This window comes from Elgaria multicarinata, chromosome 3 (genome assembly GCF_023053635.1).
Source record: "Elgaria multicarinata webbii isolate HBS135686 ecotype San Diego chromosome 3, rElgMul1.1.pri, whole genome shotgun sequence".
NCBI classification, from domain to species: domain Eukaryota; kingdom Metazoa; phylum Chordata; class Lepidosauria; order Squamata; family Anguidae; genus Elgaria; species Elgaria multicarinata.
In genome coordinates this window covers 44,372,398-44,395,269 of record NC_086173.1, presented here as the reverse complement: position 1 = coordinate 44,395,269, position 22,872 = coordinate 44,372,398, and the positions used below count along the sequence as shown (strand labels likewise).

Genomic DNA, 22,872 nt, shown 5'->3' with positions numbered 1-22,872 from the left:
AGAAAAGCCCCATTTACCTATTTGGGTAAGGTCGCTTACTCATGTGTAAGGGATGAGCCCTAGCCGCTGGTTAAATTGCCAGGCACTTGCTTGCACAGACACACACCTTTTTCCTTTCTCCATGGCTCAGTGGGAAACCAGGGAGGGAATTGTGGACTGGGATTAGTTAAAGACAATGGGAGCGGGAAACCTTCTCCAGACAATGGAATATGTGGCAGGAATGTTCCAGGATGCATTGCTAAGGGAATCATGTGATAATGGAGTAATTGCAAGGTCAATGGGGGTCTCTCCCCATCTGGGCATGCCAGGAAATTGGGGAGGAGGATGAGCTGTGACGGGTTGGGCTATTAGCCAATTGTGTGTGTGTAATGTTTTCTCCCTGTATAAAACAAGAAGCTAATCCCTTTTCCCTCTAAATTGGCAAGGGAGAGGGGACCTTTGCGCAAAGAGATTTCTTGGTACCTGAAGTGGAAAATAAAGCTTTTTCTTTGAACCCGAAACGACGCATCCGGATTGCTTTTTATTGGATCTAATTGGGTTGTGATCCACAGTTTTTACAACACCTCCCTGATCCCGGGATCCCCTGTGCGTCATGTGGATTCACAGGGACAAGCCCGGGGATCACCCCGGGATAAAGCCCCACCTAGCTATGGCCTCAGTGTGTCATGTGAACCATTCCTAACCATGGTTTAAACACGCTCACTCACCATTTGCTGCAAAAGGGTTAGAGGCCTAAACATGGCTTAGTGTGTTGTCTGAACAGGCCCAGAGAATGAGAACGGGAAAGAGAAAGAGAGAGGACCAGCAGGCAACAGTAGAAGAGATGAATTCTAATATGAGGTGATGAACATATCCCAAGCCTGAATTCTGAAGGGCCTGAGCTCGCCCTTGTTGGGGTGAAGGTTTTCAAACTCCCCCAATTCTAAATTCATCTTCTATCACTAGTGCCAGTCAGGTCATATTGCAGACATCACTTACCTCTAGCATTCATCTCACTACCTGTTTTATCAGAGCCACAACCCTGCAGGGGCATATATGGATGCAACCAAAGTGTATTTATTAACATATATGCATTTTCCCCACTAAAAGATGTGACAGCTCTAGCTGTTGAATGGGCCTTTTGTGTTTGTTTTCATGCTATCTCTCTCCGACCAGAATAAAATAAAATAAAAAATAGAGAAAGAAACTTTATCAAATGAAATGGCTGGTAAGATTGCTTCGCTCTCAAATTATACCTTGGATTTTGTTTGGGGTGGGGGGACTGACCAGGACTTCCCCCTCCAATCCTTACAGGATTCCCAGCTGTTCTGAGCAGCATCCTAGTCCCAAACCATTAATGACAGTGCACATGCCTAGAATGAAAATCCCCATTGTTCATGAGGATGAAAATGTTTTAATCAAAACAACACTGAGATGACATGGAACAGGCTGCAGTGAGACAAATTTCTTTTTCTTGCTTGCTTTCTTTTTCTTTTTTACTTTCCCATTTTCTTTTATTCAAGGCCTATGATGTTAGCGAGATAAAGTTCTGGTAACTGCGCCGCCTTCTCTTCACACCAACTGAGTTCTAATAATTGGGTGCTGTCTCGGGCGTTCATCATCTCTCTGCTCCCTGAAAGAAGTGCTGCAATTAGCAGGCATCACCCTGTAATAAAGCCTTTAATATCCACTTTCACGGCTCATATTACAGTCATTCAGGCCTGTCCCCTTTCCAGAAGGTTTGACAAGTGCCCGGATGGCCTGCATGAGCCAGAGAAAGGCACATAAAAATAGAGCTGGCTGCCATGCAAATGGCCCCCATCCCACCCCTTTTCCTACACCAATCTTCATGCTGGATCTGGGCCAGACATCTGCTGCAGCATGTTCTCTTAAAATGGGCCCTTTCCCTCTAACTCAGAGGGAGGTTGAAATATATTCCCTCCACATGGCAGAACAGCTGGGTAAACTGGAAATGTGCCCAAGAGACCATCAGATCTCAAAGAAGCCCAATAAGACTTGGTCCTTTGCCTTATGGTCACCACCACCATTTTGTCATGGACATGATGCCTGCAGCATCTTCTTTTGAGATGGCAGGACTCAGGACAAGCATTTGCAAGATAGCTTTAACCCTGAAAACAAGGGACAGTGTGGGAAATGATAATTTAGCTGGATAATTAGCAGAGACACATGGGTAGTGTTGGATACTACCCGTAGTAATTATTTCTAAATTTGTGTCTATGTATATACGTAAATTAGCATATGCAAAATTTTATGCAAATCTTTGTCCTGTTTTGTAGGGGTGTGCATGGACCCCCCGCTCCGCTTCACTTGCAGATCCGCCATTTTCCGGATCGGGCCGCTCCGCCCCGCCCCCGCTCCGCCCACTTCCGCTCCGCTCCGCTTGGAGCTCCGGATCCGGATCTCCGTTTTTTCCCCCCCATAGGCTTGCATTGAAAGCTAAAAAATTATACAACTTTTTTTCTGTGAAAGTTAGAAACCTCATGTTTGGCACCATGACACCTCATGGGGGTATACACACGCACGCCAAGTTTCAAAGCAATCCCATCATCCCCTGATTTTTGGGGAATTTTTGAAAATCGGGCACCCCATTCACACCCCTTTCCATAGCTCCGTCAATTTGCACGTTAGAAACCTCAAACACGTCACCATGAAAGCTTATCCAGGGATACATATGCACGCCGAGACTCAAGGCAGTCCCATCATCCCCTGATTTTTGGGGAATTTATGAAAATTCAACACCCCTTTCCATAGCTCCGTCAATTTTGCACGTTAAAAAAAAACCTCAAACTCACCACCATGACTGCTTATCCAGGGATACATACGCACGCCGAGACTCAAGGCAGTCCCATCATCCCCTGTTTTTTGGCGGGGCTTAAACCTGCAAAATTTGGAACTTCCAAAACTCCAAGTGAGCGCAGGAAGGACTTCTCCCCTGAGTCAAAGCCACACACACACAACATCCCTGCGAGGTGGGCAGGGGAGGAGGGAGGGAAGGCAGGCAGGCAGGCATGCAGCTGGCATTTCTGGGGGCATAAGGAAGTGAGCCAAGGATAAGCCAGTAATGCATATAAAATGGAATAAATCAATAAATAAACAAAGGAGGGGTGGAATTAAAAGCAGCAGTGTTGCTCAATAAACAGCAAGAAGATTTTTTTAAAAAAGGCTATATCTGTCTTTTACCAGCAATAGGGGGACGTGCCCGGGGGAGGGGGAAGCAGCTGCCAGTTCAACTCAAGACAGCCACCAACAGCTCTGAGATTAAGAAGTAAACGCTCACTTCAACTCATAACAGGCATCGCTCCACCACTAAGAAGTAAACGCTCACTTCGACTCATAATAGGCATTGCTCCACCGTTTTACTCTCTTTGGAAGGCTCTAATGGCCTTCCAGTGCAGGAGAGAGTGGGGGCACGTCCACGATGAGATGCCCTAGGGGAGCTCATCCCCTTGCACCACATCTTTTCAGTTGTTCCCCAAAGTTAGGGTGGGTAGCAGTGCTGTGTTTCTATCTCTTATTCTTGGCTTAGTATATGATTTCAGGTTGTGTTTGTGCATTTGGTGGGGCTACTGTTTTAAAAAAACACTGGGAAAAGCCCGTTCAGATGAAGAAAGAGAAGTTTCCCAGAATCCCAAGTTACCCGTTTTGCCTATGCCCTCCTCTAACTTTGGGATCATGTGATCATGACCGGGAGCTGACTCTGCCCCTCAGCCCTTTGAAAAAGGTATTTTTCCCACCGATTTTTTAAAAACTTCTAGCGCGCGACCCGCACGACGCAGAAAGTTGAGAGTAGTCTCAAAATGACCCCCATCCACGACTCTCTGTGCACAAGAATTTTCAGAACGATAGCTTAAAAACCAACCCAGTTATGCCCGAGTCTTTCCCTCAATGCAATCCTATGGGTGAAAAGCCGAAAATGCCGTTTGAGCTGCGCGGTTGACCCGATTTTCAAAAAAATATAGCACGCGACCCGCACGACGCAGAGAGGTGAGAGTGGTCTCAAAATGACCCCCATCCACGACTCTCTGAGCACAAGAATTTCCAGAACGATAGCTTCAAAAAGAACGTAGTTATCCGCGATTATTTGCCGCAATGCAATCCTATGGCGAAATGTTTTCAAGATGGTGACCGGAGCGCTCCGCCTGAACTAGGAGCTCCGAAAAATGGTCGCTTCTCTTCGCCTTGCTTCTAGGGGTCCGCGGTCCACTCCTACTCTACCTCTGGGTAAGGCGGAGCAGGCCAATCCGCTACTGCTTCTACGCTCCTAATCGGAGCGGATCACACCCCTACTGTTTTGCCTTCTTTTTTGGTGATGCATTTTCCTTTTTTGGTTATGTGTAATTAATTACCCTAACAGGAATGTTCTAAATCACCAGTCTGGTACTCCAGGGGAGGTCTGTCAAACAAAGGTAGACTGGATATCATCTTCCTAACTGCCTGGTGGCCTTTAATATACTTCTGAAAAACTGGCAGTGGCAAATTTGGGGAAAGGGATATTGAGCTGCATGAAAATTGAAAAGCTTCACACCACGGAGTGCATAAGGTCTCAATTAACTTTACGTGGAGGCCAAAAAGATGCAACAAGTACAAAGCAACAACCAACAACAAAGCAGGCATACAGTTGACTGCAAGCTGCAGGCTCTAAGCTCACTTTCTCTAGACATAACAAAGAAGCGATCCTTAACGGTACCACAACATTGTTTTAGAAAACTGTTCCATATACCACCATACTAAGTTGCTTTGACATATAGGGTTGCCAGACTGTAATCCAGAAAATGCAGGTGTAGTTGTTAATTCCGATACATTGGGAGAAAAGTCTATCTAAGCTTCTTCCATCCATGTCTTCCCCAAGACTCTTTCTCCTCCTGTCCTGCTGTAATGGGTTAATTTTATTTATTTATTTACTTATTTATTTATTTATTTCATTTATATACCGCCTCATAGCTGAAGCTCTCTGGGCGGGTTAAGACTCTCATGGTGCCACACAGCAGGTGAAGAAAGGAAGGGAAGGGCAAACAAGGGAAGGACTGGAAGGAGAGGCCACAGTCTAGGGTGACCGTACACCTGGTTTTCCCCGGATTTGCCCAGGTTTTTGCTCCATCCTGGGAGATCCAGGGAGACTTTAAATATTTGTTAACAATGTCTGGGCAAATCCCAGCATCCCAGCTTCAGCAGCAGTCTTGCATCTCATGAGACTTTCAGAATAAGGTGTCTGACATCTTGCAAGATGTCAGACACCTCATCCCAGAAGTCTTGTGAGCTGCGAAACTTCTGGGAGAGGCAAAGAAGCTCACTTGCTGGCTTTCCTGCCTCTTGGAAACCAGCAAGCAGTGGCAGCTTACAGCTCCATCATGCTGCCTCACAAGCCAACTTGGGAGTCAGAGGGATGGAGGGCTAGGAACCCGTTGCTCGCTGTCTTCCCCACCTCTCCTGGAAGTCAGACACATCATCCCAGAAGTCTCAAGAGGAGGGTTAGCCACACTCTATTGCTGGCTTCCCCACCTCTCAGAAGCCAGTAAGTGACAACAGCTTAGCACTCCATCATGCTGCCTCCTGAGCTGGCTCAGGACTAGGGAACCATCACTCGCTGGCTTCCCCACCTCTCCCAGAAGTCCCACATCTCACAAGACTACGGGCATGTCTACATCTGTCTTTTCCCCAGGGATCGTCCCTGGATCATCCCTGTGCAGACACTTTCCCCCCAGTTTTTTCCATGGCCCCGGGACTATCCCAAGGACCCACGGGTGTGGGTGCCCATCTCAGCTTCTTCCCTCCTGTCCACAAGTAGCAGGGTCAGCAGAGGGAAGGAGCTCAGCTGGGGAGAATCCAGGGACATCAGGGGTGGTGGGAGCGAGGTTGGGGCTTTTTTTAAAAAAAAACTTACTTTTTCCCTGGAGTGCAAGTGCAAGTGTGCTCCAACTCCTGCATGTTTTCTAAAAAATGGTGGGTGCAACGTCCGTCTTCCCTTCCGGGACATCGCGCTTCCATGTAGACACCCTGGGATGATCCCGAAAACAGGTAAGTCCAGAATCATTCCCCTTCCCACCCTCCCTCCATACACTATGATGTAGACATGCCCTGAAAGACAAGGAAGCCAGAGAGTGGCAGCTGCATCTTTGCTCTGCTTGGGCTGGGTGCGCTGCATCTGCCGGGCACGATGCGCCCAGCCTTGCTGGGATGGCAGCCAGTGATGCTCGCGCTCCAGCTGCTGCTGTTGCTGCTCCCACTTGCCACTGCTTGCATCCCAGCTCTGCTGCAGCCCCTAACTCCTCCAATAACAGCAGCAGCCGGACAGGGCCACCCATACCCTTGCTGCCAGCCGGCATCTCCAGTAGGGGCGCGCAGCTGAGCCCAGTCTTGGCTCTGCTGCAGGGGTTGCCTGCACTCAAGGCCACTGTCCTCAGGGCTTGCGTAGCCAGCGGCACCATAATCGCCTGCCTCCTGTTCCTCAGGTGTGCTGGGGCTGTGGGAGCGGGTGCGTGTCCTCTCCCTAAGGAAGGGAGTTTGATGGCTTTGCCCCATTTCCTTGTGAGCCATGCTTGCTGGCAGAAGGGAATGTGACTTCGGAGGAGGCAATTGGGTGAGTGAGAGAGCGAGAGAGTGATGGGTGCTGTGTTTTTCCAGGGAAGATGGGGAGAGAATATAAGCTTGGTAATAACGACAAATAGAATAAATAATAGCATAATAAACAGAAGTTAGGGTGCCCGTAGGTAACACTGTCACCAAGGAGTTTTGCTTTCAGGAGAAGCTGGGATGAACTGGAAGAAAAGGTTCATGTGTGAAAGTTGGCATATTGAAAAGTATATTGAAAAGGCGATTCTTCTGGGAACCTACTTCTGGGGTAAACTTTCTCTACTTTGCATTGACTTTCATGCATTGACTTTCATTACATTTATTTAAATGTTCTGAAACGCTGATAAGTTGAACTTGAAATGCAGTTAAAGTGTTTACAAAGGAACAAATGAAATTGTTACTTTAGAGGCACTGAAATGCTTGGATGTGTCCAGCAGGACTCCTGACTTTGCTTGGAAGGACAGACTCCCATTATTGATTGATTTATATAATTTCTTTAGTGTCTGATAGCTGAGGCTCTCTGTCCTTTTGTGTGGAGGGGAGTGGGGTGAAGATCTAGAAATACAAGTCCAAAGTTTAGACTTGGAGCATCATACTATACCAAAGAAAGAGAAGCCTAACGTTTTCATATTTGCTTATATTTTTGTATCTGGAAGGATAGTTCTTTGTTGCATTTCCTGTATCACACAATACATACACTGAACACCTTCTGGGCTTTGTTGAAATATTTTTTGCAATGATTATATTGGCAAACTATATTCATTTTGTGTGTGACTGACAACTTGCTCCACAATTGCAGAAACCTCCCCCTCCTCTGTCAATGATACAGTTTTGTGTTTGAAATTATGTTTATGATAATTTTAGGATAACAGGCTCAATTTATGCCCACTTACCCAGGAGCAAGCACTATTGCAATCAATGGGACTTCTGAGTAAACCTGTATAACACTGCATTGTTCAACTTACTTAAATTCTATCACAGTGAAGATTTATCATGAACAGCAATAAAATACTAATGGCCCTGTAAGCACCTTCATTTAAGGCTGCAATCCTATATTCATTTATCTGGGAGTAAGCTTTATTGAAACCAATGGGACTTATTTCTGAGTTTTCTTTGGGCCAAGCAGTACACTGTCTTGGGATTTCTGTTCTCTGCATACTGAAGCAGTGTACATTTAGGAGATATTTGGATAAAAGGAGGGAAAGATCCTTGTCGCCCATTGTGATAGTTTCTCATTGTTAAACCAGAAGTTGAAACAAGCTAAAAGTTGCTAGTGAGAAGTGACTGCAACAAGCCTTTAGTCCATTTTGTTCCATGCCTAACTTTTGCAGAGTAATAGTATTTTATTCTCTTTCTGAATGCTAGGTTCTAGTTTGCTGTACTAGATTTTTCTGTACTTGTCAACTGCTTCATTTGTTCAGCGGTAGCAGTGTGCTGAATCTGTGAGTATGGATCCTGACTTAAAATGGATATGAGAAAGGTGATGGGGAAAGAGTGTTAAATGTTAGGAAAGGCGAAACTATGGTCATCCAGTGAGGGATTTGCAGTAAGAAAAGATATTTGAAAGAATGGAAGACTGTACCACACATTAAATAGCAAACGCTTCAAAGTACAGCAAAAGCTACAAAAGTAAGAGCGAGTAAAATTACATTGAATGTCTCACTAGTTGTTGTTTTTTATTTCAGTTATTTTAACATTAAGATATTCTGTAGAACAGGTTTGTCTTAATTGTGAGCTGTAGAATCAGACATGTGACCAAGACCAGTTGGGGTAGGCATGGCCCTTGGGGGCCAGATGTATGTATGTATTATTTTCCTCCAAGGAACCCAAGCATACATAATCTTCCTCCTCTCCATACTATCCTCACAACAACAGCCCTGTGAGGTCATTTGGACTGAGGGTCTGTGACTGGCCCAAGGTCACCCAGTGGGTTTCCATGGCTTAGTGGGGACTAGAGCCCGGATCTCCTGACTCCCAGTCTGACACTTTAGCCACTACACCACACTGTCTCTGGGGTGTCCTCTTTTTTGGTTTCCAAAATATGGTCACACTACCACAGTCACCTCTTCTGCTGCTGCATCTGGACAGCAGAAGACATGTAACACCACACATTTCACATTACAATACCTTACAGGGGAGAAAGGAGAAGATACCAGGAAGCCATTCCCCAGAACATCTAGGCCTGGGTTAGATCCCATATTATTAATTTTTCCTGTCTATGTTCTTAATCAGGGCATGCCTCCAGGATCATTCATAAGATTGTGTCTCAGACCGACGTAATAATTTGACAATACACATATTACAAAGACACATATTCGATTCCTACCAATTCTGTACACTTAGGCCATGGCTAGACCAGGCCTATATAACTGGATCATCCCAGGATCATCCCTGTACATCCAAATGACACACAGGGGATACCAGGAGCAGGCAGGGACGACACCTCCATTTGCCTGGGATAATCCTTAGGTCTACCTAAGGCCTCATTTTAAGATGCAGTATTTAAGAGTTCAAGAACATAGGGAGCGAGATGATGCTCTGGGCAAACAGCCTCTTGCCAAAGCTATCCCATTAGACCCATGGAGAGGGAAAACAATCAACAATTTCTTTGTGCACTCAGAAACACCTGGCATTGGTTATTGTCAGGTTCAGGATTCTGGCTGAACCATTGATCTGACCTCATAATATGTTCTTTGTAGTTTCTCACTGGCTGCGTCTCCAGTCCAAACACGAAGCTAATTAGATAGCCAACTGCTTTTTCTTAAAACATGCAATGTCTGGTGCGAAAATCCAAAGGAGCACAAATGTTTCTTATCCAGACCCAGTCTGGAAAATTATATCATGTACATGCACCTGAGTGAAGCTGTTCTGGTCTTTATCTCTGACATGGAGAACCCATCTGCTGTGTCCTCACAGGGGGCATCCTGGCATTTGTCTAGGTTAGCTAAGCTCTGCGCTGTCCACATCCTTCTGCTTTTGTCCCCAGCCACTGCTTGAGCTTTGCACTTCAGATGCTCTGCCAGGGACTTGGCGGACTCCAGCCAGCCAACATGACTGTGATGTGAATGTACAGCGCTGCATTGATGGGAGAAAGGGAAAGAGTAAAGAGGGAGGGGAAACAGAGCCGTCTGTGGGGACGGCAGAGTTCAGTTCTCATTCAGAGAGGCTTTGATTGCCGTTCTCAAGGGCCAAGAGATTTTGGAATGCTTGGCAGGAAGAGAGAAGCCAATGAAAGGACTAGGAGGCTGAGGCAGGCATGCACAACACAAAAGAGGGTGACCAGCCAAGCCATTCTTCACATATAGACAGTATGTGGAATCCTGGGGCTTCCATGCATGCTGGGGTGTGTGGTTTTTTTGACAGGCTATAGAGATGTGGCATAAATCTGTCAGGACTACAGAGATTTGAACACTTGTTTTCCCCATCTCTAAGGAACTTTGAGGAGTAACCACTACTGGGCTGATATCATGGGAAAGAGAGAGCACCAAAGAACATATTTCTGTTCTCTGGTTAGAAATAGATACTTTAGATGTGAGCGAACAAGGAAAGTCTTCAGACTAAGGCCTAATCTACACCAACTAGAATATTTCACTGTGAAAGCAGTATGAACGCTGTATATGAAAGGCAGGAGCCAGGCTACTGCTTTATAGTGGTGAAGACAAACCCAATGAGTGTGGTATAGAGCCAGTTTGGTGTGGTGTAGTGGCTAAAGGGTCAGACTGGGAGTCGGGAGATCCGGATTCTAGTCCCCACTCGGCCAAGGAAACCCACTGGGTGACTTTGGGCCAGTCACAGACTCTCAGCCAAACCTACCTCACAGGGTTGTTGTTGTGAGAATAAAATGGAAAGAAGGAGGTTTATGTACACCGCCTTGGGTTCCTTGGAGGAAAAAAAGGCAGCATATAAATGCAATAATAAATAAAAATAAATGAGTGACTTAGGGGACCTGAGTGCCTGCCAATTCATTCTGCTGCCCAGGTGCTGTTTACTGTAGTTGGGCAACAGTTCTATTGGTTCTATATCGTTAAACTGGACTTTGAGAGGACAGTCCTTCAAAGAGAGGATTCTTTGAAATACATTATGGTCCTCTAGCACACCCTTCAAATGGAGGACTATCCTCTGTAAAAGAGGACACATGGACACCCTGGGCACTATTGGCCCTGACCTATGGCATGATGAATGCAGGAAGAGAATTTCAGGAAATCTGCCAATCAGAATCGAGGAGCACCAGCAAGGCAGTAGGCAATGATCTAAGGACTGACGGAAGTTGCAATGGTTGGGATTGTTTAGTTTGGGTGAAAAGGTGCATAATGATAGTGTTGTACAAAATTATGCATGGTCTGGAGAATATGGATAGGGGGACATTTTTCTCCCTCTCTCATGCTTCTAGAACTCAGGGTCATTCCATGAAGCTGACTGAGATTCTAGACAGATAAAAGTACTTCTTCACACAGCACATAGTGACTCTATGGGATTTGCTACCACAAGATGTAGTGGTGGCCACCAATTTGGATGGCTTTAAAAGGGGGTCGGGTCAATTCATGGAGGAGGAGGAGACTATCAATGGCTACTACTCCCAATGGCTATATACTACCTCCAGGATCACAGGCAATGCCTATGTACTCCAGTTGCTCAGGAACATGGGAATGCTGTTGCACTTGTGTCCTGCTTGTGGGTTTCCAGTTGACAGCTGGTTGGCCATTGTGTGAAAAGAATGCTGGACTAGATGGACCCTTGGTCTGATCCAACATGGCTCTTCTTATGTTCTTATGTTCAGAAGTGGAGTGTATGCTTAACTGCACAATAATGAGCGGAGAACAGAGAATGGCATAAATCCAGGGTTAGACAAGGAGGTGGGCTTTAGTATGGAATTGAGAGGCATTGCACTTCTGCCTTGAGGGAGGAGAGCAAGCATTGGAATGGCAGAGAAGCTAGCTTTGGGCCAAGAATAAGGGGGACAAGCACTGCTGCATGAAGGCCGCTGAATGGGAACTAACCCACTTTCTGTGAACGTTGAACTCCTCACAAATTTTTCAAAGCAAAAATCCCTATGTACCAGCCCTGTATGGGGTTGAAGTTCCTTAATGTGTTTTATTACAAATGCTCCATAATAAGGTAATTACGGTGGAAATAATAAATGTGTCAGTCCTTCAAGAAATATTTTTACTTAGCACATGGGGGAAAGGAGCCTGGGCCATTGTTTTTCGAGTGCGCGAGCGTTACTGTACATATTAATTAACTGAGTAAAAAGCTTCACCACCCCGTGGCATCTACATTATTTATGAACGTCTCGGGGCGGCAGTAACTTATGCACTCTCCCGCTCAATTCATCGTTGTTTTTTATTTAACTTTGTTTTCTCCTTTAGATGAGTTGCTGTGCTATGCATGCGTTTTGGCATATCGGAGCGGCAATTCAACCCTATCTTGCTCTGCTACGTTAAACTGGGCATCAAAAGGGGGGGGGGGGGAAGAAGTCCAAGCAGATATTTTGAAAGGTGGGGTGAATCTTGGATGAAAGTGCCCCCCCAAAACAGCTCCCCCCCCAAAAAAAAACCCCTCTGCCCATTAGAAATATTATTTTTATATTATAAAAACACTACAACCACCATATTTGATAAATACATAACAGTTACACACAAAACATCATTAAGAATTTATTATTTTTCAATCTGCATCTGAATGACAGTGGCCCCGTTCAGAAGACACCTTAAACCATGGCTTTAACCATGGTGACTAAGGCCTTTTACCTTAGTCACTGTAGTTAAATCTGTGGGCAGGATCTACACTACCGCTTTAAAGCACTTTTGACAACTTTTGGGGCCCAGGACACACTCCATATACCATTTTCAAAACAGTGATAAAGCGCTTTAAAGCAGTACTGTAGATCTGGCCATGGTTTAAGGTGTCTTCTGAACAGGTCCAGTGTAATTGCTCACTTTTTTTCTTGAAAACTTTTCTGGATTCTTCTCTCTAACACACACCCCTGCACCGCCTTGTATATCAGAACAGGAGAAGGCATGACTTCCACATCTTCAGCCCAGGCTTTTGATTCTTGTTAGGAGAGGAGAGGGCAGATGTGGATGAATAAGCCAAATGACCTCATGAGCGTCACCTGCTTTTGATGGAAGACTGCTCTGTCATTTCATTGTGCCATGTGCCTATAGATTTGCTGGAGGATCCAAAGGTTAAACTATGAAGGTAGGGAGTTTTCACAGTAGGAAGAATGGATTAAGGGGGCAGTTATGACATTTAATCATTTACTAAATTTATATTTATTTATTTATTTATTTATTTATTTATTAAAATATTTATAACCCAACCTATATCACAGGAAACTCAGGGCAGCATACAGATAAAATCATACATATAAGATAGGAAAAAAATATACAGTTCTAAAACAAATTAAACCATTAATATGTTAAAACCAATATGAAATTTTTAAACAGTAAATTCCAATTAAAACAAGACAGTGTTCAGACTGCTGGATTTAGCCATCAAAGGCTTTGTTAAAAAGCCATGTCTTAACCTGGTGCCAAAATGAAGCCAGTGCAGGCACCGGTCAGGCCTCCAGGAGGAGGGCATTCTACATCCAGGGTGCCACAACAGAGAAAGCCCTCTCCCATGTCCAACCATAGCGTATATTTCTGCATTTTCCACCAAAAATGACTCTCAAGGCAGTTAACTGCCAGGAGCAAATGAAGTATGGTATATAGAGATGGATGGATGACTCAACCAGTACATGTCCATTTCACATGCGTTCATTCATAAACCCATTCTGTACCGTTTCTGTGTGAATGTATGAATTTAAAAATTATTTATTTTTATCACTACATATTTAAATTCATATTTTAACAGGTTTTCTCACATAGCAGCCATTTATAAATACATGTAACTAAAGGTACACATTTATAAATGCAACATATCCTAAAATGCACATGTTAAAACACATTTGGGTACGTCCTTTGAGCCAAGAACGGCATTGCCAAATTTTGAGAAGTGAGAAATTGTAAGGGTAATTATGCTTTGATTCACATACTAGCCTGGGAGGTGCAGATCTGATAAGTGTGTATCAGAATTTGCAAAGGTCAGATTCCTGAAGATTCCTTTGTGATGGGGGAATGAAGGAACAATCATGAGAGAATCCCCCCTCCCCCTTTTTGTTCCTTTATCTTTCCTTCTACATTATCCATTCATACATGTACATTGATAAAACACTGCAAAAAAGTAATCCTGTGTTCAGTGTGCCCCATTTTACTAATATGCCCATGCATTCCTGTATATTGGCAAAATGCCACTCAGGTTCATCTGTACAAATGGTTGCATCAAATCATACACAATTTTGCATTTTTTAGTGTTTGATCAATGCACATAATGTAGTGGGGAGGAGGCACAAATGCACCGAAAGAAAAAGCTGTGGCAAACTACACAAATATGCACAATGCTCTATGCAAATTCCAGAAATAAAAAAGTAACAATGGGGATTTTCAAATACATTGAGTTTATTTTGGATATGTGACACCAATCAATTTGCAACATTCCTAGTAAGGAAGGGCTCAAGGGCAGGTGCATCCGCTATTCATGGAGTGCAAGATTTGGTGGATTGGGGATTTCCATGGGACCTGGTTTGGGGGTACATTGCATAAATGTAGGCCAAAGTATTAGAGAGAGTGTGATTAGACCCATGTGCCTTTGGAAGCAAATGGGCAGGCTGCATTTTTGAGGCCTTGAAAAGAGTTTGAAAAAAATGTTGAACAGTCTCTGCTTCAACTTGTCAGAGATGCAAAATTGTTCCCATTAGATGCAAAATCTTTATCTGTTGAGAAATGAGCTACAGCAAATCTTGGTCCTAGATCTCTATGGACTAGTATCCTTACTGTAATTTACACTAATTGGCCTCTTGCCTTGGCAGAAGGAGCCCAGAGACTTAAAAATATGAACAGCTATATGTGTGTGCTTTAGTCTCTCTAGGGTCACAAAGAAAATAACATTGATTATATTGATGTGGGGATTGTGCAATCTTGATTTCAAACTAATATTTTTGCCTATAAAAAGGAATCCAGTCTCAGCAACTGCGACTCTGGAAGGATGCGCCATAACAGAATTATTCATGCTCCATGTTTTCTTCTAGAATAAACTCCTCCAATTGATAGATTTTCTTGTGGCTCCTCACCCTTCTTTCCCTAAAGGAACTTGGCCTACCAGAAAATAATTAAGCATATCGTGTTGTTCTGTTCTTCTTCGTGTGTCATAACAGGCTAGTGGAGAAGATCTGACAAGGAAACACAATTATCCCAAGCAGCGCACATACAAAACAACCACAGCTGTAGTCACCACTCTTGAAAACCGTTTCTCTCCCAGGCAGCCAAGCAATTAGGTTTTCTAATTTTCACTGCTTCCTTGAAATGCTCTGTCTTTGCAGAAACCAGAGCTGGGAAACTGAGGGAGTGTTAAATTCTGCCAAATGACCTAGCAGAAGTCAGAAGCTATTTTTGAATGGCACCAAGTGTCATCTTTCTGATGGCAGAGCCCAAGATCATAAGAGTCTGGGCTATTCCACTGAGACCCCATTAAGAGATTCATGCCAGCAAGGTTTTGTTTTAAGGAAAAGAAAAAGGTGGTTCTTAGAGCCAGTATGTCCCATTAGAGAAGTTGCCAAGCATTCTCCCATTTTCATGAAGAGTCCCTGCAGTGCACATAGCATGGCTATCTATCATGTCCTTAAAATTTCACAAGGAAGTAAAGAGATGTGTCTATTCACTGAAACATGTGAGGAAAAATATATGGGATCCTGGTTCTGGAATGGTGCTACATACCAACAATCTATTTTTCTGCCCCAAAGTAAAGTTCAAACAACACAGATAGATTCCTGTTTTCTGTGGCCTCCTGGCCTCTTTCAGAAGCTTCTCTTACCATTAGTGGCCAAGAAGGTCAATCTTACATAGGCACTTTCTACACCTAAGGGTTATCCCAGGAAAATGGCAGGATCGTCCCTGCCTACTCCTGGGATCCCCTGTGTGTCATTTGGATGCACAGGGATGATCCAGGGACGATCCTGGGGGGAAAGGCAGGTGTAGAAACAGCAATACATTCTTGGGTTGGTCCCATATAATCCTTCCACCAGTGGAAGAATACCACTTGTGAAACAGGACTTCTGGGTCCTCTCCTCCCTCCTGCAGCCCCCTATTGTGTCTCCCAAATCTGCCTGGAAGGCTGGGAGTCCCTCCAGAGCAGATCTGCATGGTGTACTGTGGGGAGTGGCAGGGAGAGGAGAGGACATGGAAGTCCCCTCCTGGTAGTCTTTCACTAGCAGAACACGCATTCTAGATCCAACGTATTATAAATTACCAGTCACATATTTATTTATTGAATTACAAGACTTTTTAGCCCAGCCAGCATAACCTATGGTCAGAAATGATGGGACCTACAGGGACCAAACTCCTAGAGGGCACAAGGTTGTCTAGTCCTGCAATAGTATATTTAGGGTTGTATGAAAAATGTATTTCAGTTTATTTTTGATCAGGATTTTACACAATTTCCATCTTCAGGACCAAATACAGAAATCTGTCCATTTCTGGCCCTCCTATGTGATTCACAGACCAAAAGATAAATAAAAATGTGTTCAACAACATGCATACATTTCACATTTCAAAAATGTGCACTAATACACTTTAATCATGGTAGAAGAATATGTACACTTCAAACATGTGCACAACTGAAGCATACATTTGGAAAAATATACACAGAAATATTAATGTATTTTTATGAAAAAAGAAAAAAAAGAAAAAGCTCACAGTCTGATATGGACCTGAGTTGGGCAGGATCTACACTACTGCTTTATAATGCTATTGAAGTCGCAAAAATTGAGGAAAGCACGAGGACAACTAAGCGAAGATAAATTTGAACAGGAATGGAGGAAATTTATTGACTATGTGAACAAAGAAGAAGAAGGGACAACACCTCCATCAGCGTATATTCAGCTATGGAAAGTATAGGTGGATGGGTAAAGAGACTAATTTCCGGGGTGCCCTAAATTAAATTAAATTAATGTTAAACAACCTTAAACCCAGGCGGGAACACGTATTTGTATTTGTATGGACTCTGAATGTATATATATATGTTGTATCACTTGACCTATGTAACCAGAACTATAAAAATAATAATAAAAACAAAACAAAACAAATGTTCAACAGGGGGGAAATGGTATTGAAGTGCTCTGACAATTGTTGGGGCCCATGATGCATTCTCTATACCGTTTTCAAACCACTTCCATAGTGTTATATCCTGCCTGGTGTAGATCTGGCCTTGGAATGAGCTTTGAGATAGAATGCTGATTTGCACATCCTCAGGAGTATCTCATCTTCATTCTCTCTTCCCTCCTCAGTTGCCTTTCCTTGAGATTAAACATGACCAGGCCCTTCAATATCTTGCTTCCATAGCCTTTCATCTGCTTTATTGCTCTCCTTCAGACCCTCCACCTACTAAGCTTTATATCTCTGATTATAAGGCATGCTCAACACAGCAGTGGAGGTCTGGCCAGTGGTGTGTAAACCTGGGCTGTCAAAGATGAGGTCTAATCCACAACAGAGTTAACAATCTGAGATAGCTAGCTAGATAGATAGATATGTGTGTGTGTGTGTGTGTGCACGTGTGCATGCACACACACACATGCGAGAGAGAGAGAGAGAGAGAGAGAGACTAACAATAGAGTAATTTCAAAATATATTTAGTGATGAACATTTCAGCTTCTGCCATCACCAGTAGCTGTGATGTTAAATGGAATGCTGAGAGTTTGGAGTTGCTGGGAGATTAAAATTCCTGGGAAGAAAAGAACAGAATGATATAAAGCTTATGAACTGTGGTTAAGGCCACATGGATGAAGAGTTCCGAGTCTGTAGATCCAGAACTTTTCCTTTCTGTCATGCATGTCTGTAAACTGCCCAGAGAGCCCTGGCTATGGGAGAGGTATATAAGTGTAATAAATAAATAAATAAATAAATAAATAAATAAATAAATAAATAAATAAAATGTCAATGTCCTCTGTTCAGCTGGAAGCAACTAGAATTAGCACTGTGTTGAAATTTTCAATCTATTTCCGACCTTTCATGGGTGGGGGGTGAGAAGCAAAAAGAAATTGCACCAGAAAATTGCGGGAAGGGGTGAATTTTGTGGGAATTTGGGAGAAATTTCTTCAGAGCTTACTTCACTGTAAGGAGGTGTGCGCGTTCTTTATTTTACCATTTTTATCCCATTCTGTCCTTGCAAGTAGCAACCTCTCTGGTTGCTTGAACTTTCTGAAAAGCCCCCTAGAAGACTTAAACGGGACTTCCTCCCATGGGGCTTTCCAGTGCTCTGAGGGCCTGAAAGTTGAGAGAGGAGTCCTTCTCCTTGTTCTTGCTTACAACTTAACCTCCATGCATCCTAATGTTTCCTTTGTCTTTCAGGCCCAAATCCAGATGGGGAGAATATAAGAAGAGCCCTGCTGGATCACACCAAGGGTCCATCTAGTCCAGCATTCTGTTCACACAGTGGCCAACCAGCTGTTGACCAGGAACCCACAAGGAACCCTAGGATGGAGTGCCTGGGAAATGATGGTGCATTGGTCCTCTGTTGCCCTATGAAGCATCTTAGCCTGACAGTATTGCTAGAGGAGTTGAACCATGCAAGCAAGCACAATTTGTGACTGACAGTGCACAACACCATCACTGATCACCGGGCCTATCGCTTAAGGCCTCAGCCTTAGTTTCCAATTTCCTGGCTTTGTGGAGCTTGAGCCAACAGGAGATAGCTTTAACTCTGGTCTTAAACCAGCAGGGCTTTTTTTTGTTATCACTGAATATGATATTAATTGGACCATGTGTTATAATAAGCTTTTGCTCAAAAGAAGCTTTGAAGGGAAGGGCATAATGCAGATAAGTTTGAGAGAGCATTTTACATCATTTCTGTTTAACAGGAACAAAGATCCGAAAACAGGGGAGCATTACGTTATGGTACTCCGGACGGACAGGAGAGAAGCATGAATGAAAAGAGGATCAGACATTTGTTCTATATTTGGTAGGAATATTGAGAGGAAGAAAAAGTAGGGATATTAAATATTAATAGACAGAGTCGTTTTTAGAGTTAAAATGTGATCTTCCAGGGAGCAGATTTTTCTCCCCTTCTAACTTAAATACTGTCGACTGGATCAGGTCAATGGACCTTAAACCTAGAGTAGTGTCTCTGTCTCTAGTCAGCGCTGTATGTGTTAAAGGTAAAGGACAATAAAATAGGGAATTATCAGGGATGGCCTGAATACTTTGAGGTTTCAACTGTCAACTTCAGTCATATTATCGTTTCCCCTTCCTGAAATCCTTCAGTAATCTTGTGTATCTTTTAATGGGTATGAAAGACTGACAAGATAGGGAAAGCAGGGTGGCAGAGTAGGCATGTGCCATCCCAAACAGTGCTTGGCCTTTTTCAGCATTTGGGGAGGGACAAACTCCAAAAATTGAAACTATGTTTGGGTGTGGGATGAATTCTTACAGTTTTGGGGAGGTGTCTTACCATTTGAAATGAAGGTGGGGAAGGTTTCTCTTTTGGGGGAGGGTGGATAGCCCAGCAGTGGTCCCACACACACACACACACTTTCAAAATGCTCCAGTGAAAACTCTGTTATCTTCCTTGAAATAATGCTATATCCTGACCTGGCATTTTCCCCATAAAAACATCCTGAAAGTAGAAAGAAATGCCGCCAGGATGCTTTGCCCTGCTTTAAATGGCTGCAAAAGTGTTTTGTGTATTTTAAGGGTGAAGGGAGGAAAACTCTTGGCCAGCTCATTTGAAATTGGAGTGGGTAAGTCAACCCCTCCAATTGCAAGGATTTGCCTTCACCCCCAAAAGTTGGCAAATATTCCCCAATAGCCACACAAAATGGTGGTGGGGAGCTTCATCCCAGCTTTAATCTTGAATGGAGCTGAACAAATTAGGTAGATAGACTGATGTCATGACCAGCCATAGCAAAAATTGTGGGTATGGTCTCTGGCACCTTTAATGATAGTGATGTTGCAGGCATCTGGTTGGGGCTTGTAGATTGCTCGCTGGCTCGGCCCCCCAGACTGGAGCCTGCAGATCCCCACACTTGCCCAACTCAGCACACACCAAGTTGGTCAAGCATAGCAGTCCCCACTGCTCTCTCAAGTCCAATGGTGTTTTGGCCTTTTCTGTAAGGAGCCATTTTGCACATATGGCAACTGTAAAGAGACCCATTTATGCACAATTACAGGCATAACGCCTGTAATTTTGCATAAATAGGCCTCTTTACAGTTGCCATATGCACAAAATGGCTCTTTATGGAAAAGGCCAAAACACAATTTTTATTCAAAATGGCAGCTCAGCAAGAGAGGAGAGGCCACCTGGTGGCTCAACGTGTACAGTGAGCAGGATCAGACAGCCGGTAGGGGTCCAGTGAGCGTCATGCGGTGTGTATGGGGTGAATTTGACTATCCCTAACTGTAGCTCATGACTGAACATAAGAAGAGCCATGCTGATTCACACCAAGTGTCCATCTAGTCCAGCATTCTGTTCAACAGCATCCTCTGTTGTTCAACAGAGCTGAACAACTCTGTTCAAGATGGCGTCTGTTTTGCTCACCCTCATTAACTTGAAAAATAAGTTAGGCATTATGCACTCAAGAAACACAACAATTTAAGGTAGGGCTGCATTGTTGACTGGAATCAGCCTATCTCTAGAAATGAGCAAATAAATCATGGCATGCCAGCTGCTGCCAAACTTTCAAGGGACCCAAAGCATCTTGAGTATGGCTTGTATTACTTGTTAATTTTAATTGAGATGTGAGAAGATTTGAAACTGTAGGTCATTTCTAAACAGAATGACCACCTGAAGGAACCACATTCCTACAAGGTTTGTGAAAAAGCTAACTGGAAGATAGGAAGACCTTAGTTGGCCTGAAGAAAGGTTGGTCCTCAGTTCACTTTGTTTTCCCTTCAGTTTACATGTCCAGCTACACATTCATTTTACAAGACCCAGGCAGCAACATTGACTTCCAATCTGCATCAAGCAGGATTTTTTTTTTGTCTCTGCACCCATTTTCCCTGACCTCTATAATCCAATATTTCCATGAATCATTTTTATCATCTAATCTAGAGATAGAGTGCAAGTGTGAGAAATTTCACCATCCCATCACAAGATGAGGAACGGGAAGGGACTTAGCCTTACTAAATTCTCAAATATATGCCACCCTGCCCCTGTAGTGTGATAGGTGCCATTCTTAATGGTCTTTTGGCACCCATTGAAAATGCATCTGTTTACCTAGGGGCAGTATCCAAAGCGACACTTCTGCTAATGTAAATTACGCTGCACTCGTGTAGACGACTTCTAGCACAATGCCAATAACACTTGCTGGCACAATGGGTTACCCTGGAAAACCCATTCAGAGCAGCCCCCCAAAAAGGAAGATTTGACCCAACTTGTTGAAAATGGGCAAAGAGTCATTTATTTATTACATTTATATACCACCCCAATTCCATCATCTTGTACAATTCCATCATCTTGTACACACACACACACACACACACGAGTAAAAAAAAATACACGAGTATTTTCATTCTAACTCACTGTGCACTGATCTGGCTTCTACTATAAAAGCAGAAATGATCGCTTCATATACTATGTATTTCTTTCTTGTGCATTTAGCCAGGTGCCTGTAAAACTTTGCTGCTGTTCTACTTCTGGATGAGGTCAATGTCTCCTCCGTGTGCATTAATAAAGCTCCAACCCCCTTTGCAGCTCGCCTCTCGGCCTGCTGAGATCCCAGCAGCCCTCTCTTCCTGCAATGGCTAATTACAACACTCTGTGCTCCAAATGGGGCAGGGTGATGGGAAGAGCAATCATGGGATGCAACTTCTCCGGGGCAAAGCCTTGTCTAAGGGATGCTGTTGATTGACAGCTGCCTATCGCTAGTGAGGCAGAGACCTGTTTTGATAGAATTAGGCCAACCAGGAGGAGAGTCATTGGGGTAAGACAGGGAGTTAAATAAACATGCAAATTATATGCAGGCCCCACAGCACTTCACAAGGCACCCGGCGTGGGAGGGCTCAGCAGCTTAAATATTAAGCGATGGTAGCCAGCAGCTGAAAGCCATCGTCTCTTGCCCTTTTCACCTGGAAATCTAAGGAGGCTTCGGAAATACTCTACTGGCAAAATCAGCTTTGCCACACATCACAGAAATGTTATTAGCTGCATTGCTGCGGCAAGGAAGGCAAGTTTCCAAATTCACTATCCCTGCCTGAGGACATTGATGAGGTCATTTAGCTGCAAATGTTGAAAGAGGCATTTCACAACTGGTATCCTTAGTTCAACCAAGCAGTCTATTTCTCTTGGGTCCACTTCTGATGTGACCATATTGGTCCAAACACAGAAGCCTGCCTGCCATTTACTCCATTCATCCCACTTCATTCACTCCTATAACAAAAATGATATTGCCCAAAGATTTTATTTTATTTATTTATTGCATTTATATCCTGCCTTTTTTCCTCCAAGGAACCCAAGGTGGTGTACATAATCCTCCTCCTCTCCATGTTATCCTCACAACAACAACAACCCTGTGAAGTAGGTTGGGCTGAGAGTCTGTGACTGGCCCAAAGTAACCCAGTGGGTTTTCAAGGCCGAGTGGGGAATAGAACCCAGATCTCCCGACTCCCAGTCCAACACTTTAGCCACTACACCATACTGCATGATATCTACTTGTGGGAGTTAGATAAAAGTATGCCAAGGATCCCAGAATCAGCTCAGCCACTTCTTCATTGTACCCAAGAAAATAATATACCTACACAACTTTCTTTCTCCACTTTCTTCCACTCTCTCCAGGGGCCTGAAGAACATCCTGCTACTTTTGAGAGTACACACTGTGAACCCACATGACCCACTGCCACAAGTCTAAGATCCCACAGCCTAGGAAACCCCCAAATGACCACCCAGAGAGTGACAGGTGCTGGGGGCATCAGAAGCGAACTCCATTTTAGTAGTCATAAGAAGAGCCCTGCTGGCTCTTCTTATGACTATTAGACACTAGTCCAGCGTTCTGTTCACAGCTGCCTGTGAAAAGCCCGCAAGTAGAACATGAGTGCAATAGCACCCTCCCGCCCATGTTCCTCAGCAACTGGTAAATATAGGCAGCAACTGGTGTACATAGTCATGATGGTTGTGCTGTTGCTGCTTTAATGTCAAGAATGTAGAAGCAATTGCAATTAGGGATGTGCTCCGCTACGCTTAGAATCGGAGAATCAGAAGCGAATTGGCCTGCTCCGC

At 43.9% G+C, this 22,872-nt stretch overlaps 1 pseudogene; it reads left to right on the top strand.

Moving 5' to 3' along the window:
• The first annotated feature begins 6,532 nt into the window (after nt 1–6,532).
• LOC134395324 (large ribosomal subunit protein eL18-like) overlaps nt 6,533–22,872 on the top strand; it is a 136,387-nt pseudogene continuing 120,047 nt past the window's right edge.